At 38.9% G+C, this 6,000-nt stretch overlaps 1 pseudogene; it reads right to left on the bottom strand.

Annotated features, from left to right (window-relative positions):
* Window positions 1-5,089: 5,089 nt before the first annotated feature.
* The window catches only part of LOC149252032 (uncharacterized), a 44,817-nt pseudogene continuing 43,906 nt past the window's right edge, over window positions 5,090-6,000 (bottom strand).

Genomic DNA, 6,000 nt, shown 5'->3' with positions numbered 1-6,000 from the left:
GGATGCTTGAAGCATTTCTCCTTAATCAACTTATTGTAAATGGGAACATCTTTTATTGCCTGAAGAAGGGGGATCTTTACACATAGATTTTTCAATTCTCTCAGAAGTTCAATTTCTTCTAGGGTAGGATGGAGTGGTTGGGCTAATCTCTCAGGAAAGGGTGGATTTACTTTAAGGTTTCTTTCCTCTCTTTCTTCTTCTACCTCCCTATTCGGGAGAGTTATCCCAAATATTAGGTTGATCTCCTGGATTTCTACAGCATAAGCTAGGTATGATGTCTCTCCACTGTATACTTGTTGAGCCTGCCTATTGTTTGGGTTTGGATTTGGCTGGGTAGGCATCTAGGGTTGCTTGGGTGGAGCAGAGTGTAGGAGTTATGGTTGGGTAGGTGGTGGAGGCAATAGAGCTGGAGCATTGTTGTATTGGGGCCTCCACCCCTGGAGTGGGGTATTCCACTGAGGTTGTGGCAGAATGTAAGGTTGAAATGACTGGCTGGATGGTTGGGAATGATACTGAGATGCATAGGACCAAGGAGGGGGTGTAGACTAGGAAGGATGAGCAGGGGGTCCCCAAGAAGGTATAGTTGTGGTTTGGTTGGGGTTGTAATATGCATGGGATGACCCTTGCATACCCTGCTGGTATGGTCTAGGCCCAGGAGGTCTCCTTTGGTTGATGTAGCAAAGCTACTCATTGACCCCTTCAGCTCCTTGATATACAACTTTGAGTCTGGGTAAAGAAGGGCACTTGTCTGTGGAGTGGTTTTCTTCATAGACCGAGAAAATATCAATGCAGTTCAATGGACATTCGTTCCTAGGATGCCTCTTGGTGCATCTAGGACAAAATATGGCCAAGGCTCTCTCTGCTTCCTCTTGCTTCCTTTTGATATTCATGGTGTCCAATTGCAAGGCAAGGGTTTGCAGCATCTCACTTTTGAAATCTTCCCTAGAATGGTTTCTAAAGATAGTGTTGATATCCTCATAGGGTAATTGGTAGATATCTCCTCCTGCTAACAAATGTAAGGTATCTAGAAGATCTTCCCTTACTCCTCTAAGTAGGACCAACTTTAGTGACTCGGGGTCAAGTGTGCACTTGGCCCTTTTGTAACTGAGTTAGAATCTTTCTTCGTAGTCTTCTAAGGATTCATCCTAGCCCATGGTCATCCTGAAAATCTCTTCTTTAGTATCCTTTGACCTACAGTAGTCCCTATATTTGTTGTTAAAATCCTGCTGCATCTGAGCCCAAGTTGTGATGCTATCTCTAGGTAAACCCATGAACCAGTGCAATGTTGCATCCTTGAAGGTAGATGGAAACAATTTTAACTTTTTCTCATCATCGGTATAGTCACAGGTTCGGCATATAACAACAAACTCAAATAGGAAAGTGACAAGGTCCTCTATGGTGAAGCCATGGAAATGAGGTAGAAGAGAGGGGCTTATATTCTTCATCTTATTGTCCCCATTGGTTTCCTTAATGGGAAAGGCACCCTCAATTCTCTCTCTCTATTTCCTCTGTCATTTCGGTTTTCAGCCATTGGTTCAGTAGGAATGGGTTCTTCTTCTTCTTCTTCCCCTGTAGGTTCTTCAAATATGTCAGGTTGCTCACTTAAAGGTTCCTCCAGTTCACAGCCACCGAAGAAGAGAGAAGGTTGGTTGTTGGATGCAGTGGGGATATTTGGAAAGAATTTCCCTAAATTATCCCTATTCCTATGAGGCATGAAAGGAAATGTTTTTGGGTTGGATTTTATAAGATTTTTTTAAGCTGGAAAGTACTTTGCAGAAATGAAATTGTTGATTGAATGAAAACTACTGACAGAAAAAAAAAAACTACTTGCTGAATTGAAATTCTACTTGCAGAATGGAAAGGAAAGCAGATAATGACAACTGAAAGAAAGGAAGCTACTAGATTACTTTTGCAGAAATAAACTAATGGCAGAAAATTGGAGACTAGAAATAGAAGAAAAGAAAGCAGTACTCACATTCTACTCAGACACCTCCTTGACAATGACGCCAAAAAGTGATGAGCACTAGTATTGCAGCAAGGATGTTGCAACTCCTGGGCTACTAGCTTTACTTATCAACCTGGGGTTCGTACAAACTTGGAGGTGACAGTGCTATATGCACAAGTAAAAGTGAAGGTCCTGCCTATTGTCACTATTCATCTGGCAAGAGACCCCAGGGGTTCCAAGCCAGACTTCTATAGAGTCAGAAGAAGCTTGATTCTTTGATGGAAGAAGAGAAAATCTACTCTAAGAGAGCTATTCTACTGCAGTAATGAAGAAAACAACAGGTAATGCTAAATCACACCATATCCTAATTCACCATTTAAACAACTATGCTAAGAAGAATTGCTAAATCAACACTAACCTAATGCTACTATCTAAGTTGCAGAAGTAAAGAGCATCAAACCATACTAAGGTGTAAGCAAGGAAACTAAACTAAATTTGTTTTCAAGCGGAAGAGCAATCGAAGATTGAAATCAGTGAAAGGAGGATGTAATGAAGCAATAGTGCACGGGAACCGTTGGATCAGTCAGATCAATGAATAGGATTAATGGAAGATGAGTGGTGAAGATCTTATTGTAGGTGATTACGTTAATAGATGGATGGATCGATAAATGAATAGGATTAACGGAAGATGAGCGGCGAAAATCTTATCGCAAAGATTGAGTGAATAGATGGATGAACAGGATTAACGGAAGATGAGCGACGAAGATCTTATCGCATGAGATTGAGTGAATAGATGGATGGACAGGGTTAATGGAAGATGAGCGGTGGAGATCTTATCGTGGGAGATTAAGTTAATAGATGGACGAACATGATTAACGGAGGATGAGTGGCAGAGATCTTATCACGGGAAAAATGTGTAGAATGATGGAGCGGGTTTTCGTAGGTGGTAAGCAGTTTCTCACACGCCCTCAAAGTTGTAAGCTGTATTTCTAATTTTCACGCGATTAGCCTAAGTGAGTGACACGTAGCACAGGAAAACCACTTTTCTCGCGTGCTCTTGGGTGGATATCGGTTGTGCAAGAATTGGCGCGAGATTGTGTGATAACCGTTGGATCATGCGGGATTGATCAACGGTGGAGATCGGCCAAGCTAGTTGACGATTGGGTGACGTGATAGCCGTTGGATCAAGGGCACGATAGATCGACGGTGGAGATTTGGAGTGCATAAAGTAGGTGGAAGAATTCACGATAGTCGTTGGATCAAGATAGACAGATCGGTGGTGGAGATCTGGAGTGAAGAAAGTCAAGTGTTGAAATGAATCAGACAGTGATTGGTCAGGTTTTTTGTGGATTGGACGCTAAGGAAATCTACAAGTATAATCTAATCAAGACGTGTTTTATTAGCTTCTGCTTAAGGATTTCGTGCTGAAGGAAATGAGCATATGAGCAAAAAGTGATGGAAAAAGATGACAATGGAATGAACCTTGTACTGAATCAAGACAACAAACTTCATGCAAGAACTCCTGGCTAACCTGCTAATTGAAAGAAGGCACAAATGGAAGCAAACTAAAACACAACCAATCTATGCTACACTACTGTAATGGAAATGCAGCTACTTAAGAAAATGAATGATTAAACCATGAATATATGCTAGCATACATGTACAATAAATAGGAGCCGTAGCTGCTAGGGTTGGGCCCTAACCCAAGAGCTTCATCCCTTTAAGTTAACTCAGTGCCGGCTCAAAACAAAACTCATTCTTATTATCAAAACAATGGATTACATCAAAAACTATCACAAGTCTTGCAACCCGAAAATAAATTAGAGTTTTACAATCAAAATTCTAAATCCTACTAAGGTCCTAGGACTCTCTACTTATACGACTAAAGTCTCCAACAACTTCCTTAAAATTAGGGAGGCTTGGCTTCCAAACTCGAGATAAACTGGTGCTTTTACTTTCACTTGCTCAGCTGCCTTCTAGTCCTCATGATTTGGATGTTTGCACTCCAAGATGATGGAGGAATATTCGAAGGGGGGATAGTAAATGAGGAGATTTACCTCCATTAATTCCTCTCGCTTGTCCCATTTGAATCTTGACCAAGGTCTTTTACAAAATTCCTTGCTTTTATCCTTTAATCCTGCATTAAATGCACATTAGACCACAAAGCAAAATATCCAACTCTAACTCATCTCATAAACAAAATATAATCAAAAGTATGTAATAGGTTGTGAGAATAGCTGGTTTGACTAAGCTAGGAGGTGAATTAAGGCCCATATAATTACCCAACGATGAGGCTGATCAGTCACATACCTTGATATATCGCCCATTATGTTTAATAAAACATAAGGGTTTCAAAACTTTGTAATAATGATATCTGGTTCAAGTAAGAGAAGGTTTCAAAATGCCCATGATTTAATAAAATCAGATGTTTCATTAACTCTTGCAACAATGATGGAGGAGGTTCAGAAAGGCCAATTTAACAAACTAGTAGAGTTGCACTGATAATTGTTTCACAATGATTTTTTAAATCCCCTAGAATATAATAGATCAGGTGTGGGGAATCAAAACCTCTAATTTTGTAAAAAAAATGATGGGACATCTCTTTTTATGACCCATTGATAAAAAAAATTGAAAAAGGAGCTTTTGAAGCACTCTATTTAATAAAAAAGAAGATTTTCAATAATTCCTAAAATAATGAGATCTTGTTTTAGTAGGAGGATATTTCACCGACACCCAATTTGATAAACTACCAGTGTTTGAGTAACTCTTGAAAACATGGGATTCATTTTAAGAACTCATAATTATTTTACAAGGAGGTTTCAAAACCCCTGATTTAATAGAACAAATGCAAGCTATTTATCCTTGTACCTCTCGCCTAATTTAGTAAAACAGGGGGTTCAGTAACTTGTGAAAAAAACGTGATGTGCTATAACCACCCCATAATTGTTTTATAAGGAGGTTTCAAAATCGCTAATTTAATAAAGTAGATGCGAGGTGTTGATCCTTGTACCTGTTACCCACTTTAATAAAGTAGATGTGGGGTATTGATCCTTGTACTTGTTACTCGCTTTTAATAAATTAGGAGGGTTTCATAATACCTGAAGCAATGGGATCTACTTTAAGAAAGAGGAAGTTCCCAAATGCTCAACCATGCAGAAAATCAATATTCATACCCACACAACATATAATGCAAACATCAAATCATAAGAAGTCTAGAGTGATTTGTCTTTAATATTATCAATGCTTATCTCAAAGGCATTTGTTGCTTGAAATTCACACTAGGTTCTATCAAGCTCTCTCTTAAACCTCTTCTTGGAGCTTGCATACAACATCTTGTTTAGGACCTCGGAACTGTCAAGAGACCATGCAATGAAAAATATTTTTCTCTTTTGACATTTTCTTTATTCACAAAGTCAAAGTCATAATCAACATATTTGCACTCCTTCTCACGAAGAGAAGTAGTGAAATCATGATAATTTTTCCCAAGAGTGCCAATCTTGTGCACGATAATCTATTGAAGCTTCTCATAAATATTGAATGTTACATAACGATGAGTTCTCTTACTCTTCAACTCCAAATATTTGATCTTTCATTCATTATCAATAGTAATTCCTAATGCTGTGTTGGCCACTTCCAAAGATTCTTAGAAGCAAACTCTGCGAAAAAATGCCCAAAACTACCAAAGTGGATGTGAAGATCTAGAAAAAGAACCAATATGACCTCACTGAAACACTCAGACTTAGCAATGGGCCATGAAATCTCTCATAATTGTGTCGCTCCCCATTTCTTTTCAACTCATATATGTCAAACTTTCTCAACCTCTACACAGAGACATGTACAATTTGAAGTGAAAAACAGAAAAACATATGTCGCTCTCTCTCATTGGATCTCCCTGCATGAAGAATGCAACATGGAAGATCAGGAGGTGATGAGTGTTTATTGTGTTACATGGCATGATCTTTCTTGAGATGTGCAAAGGTATATTTCAATATACTTAGTATGTATATACCACAACTTCGAGAAAAACAACCCATTAAAGGGGCAACAAAAAATCA

The sequence above is a fragment of the Pinus tabuliformis genome, chromosome 7, assembly GCF_031772625.1.
Source record: "Pinus tabuliformis cultivar Carrire ecotype Pingquan chromosome 7, CPIR1, whole genome shotgun sequence".
NCBI classification, from domain to species: Eukaryota; Viridiplantae; Streptophyta; class Pinopsida; order Pinales; family Pinaceae; genus Pinus; species Pinus tabuliformis.
The sequence above is the reverse complement of the archived record's forward strand: the minus strand, read 5'-3'. Positions and strand labels throughout refer to the sequence as shown.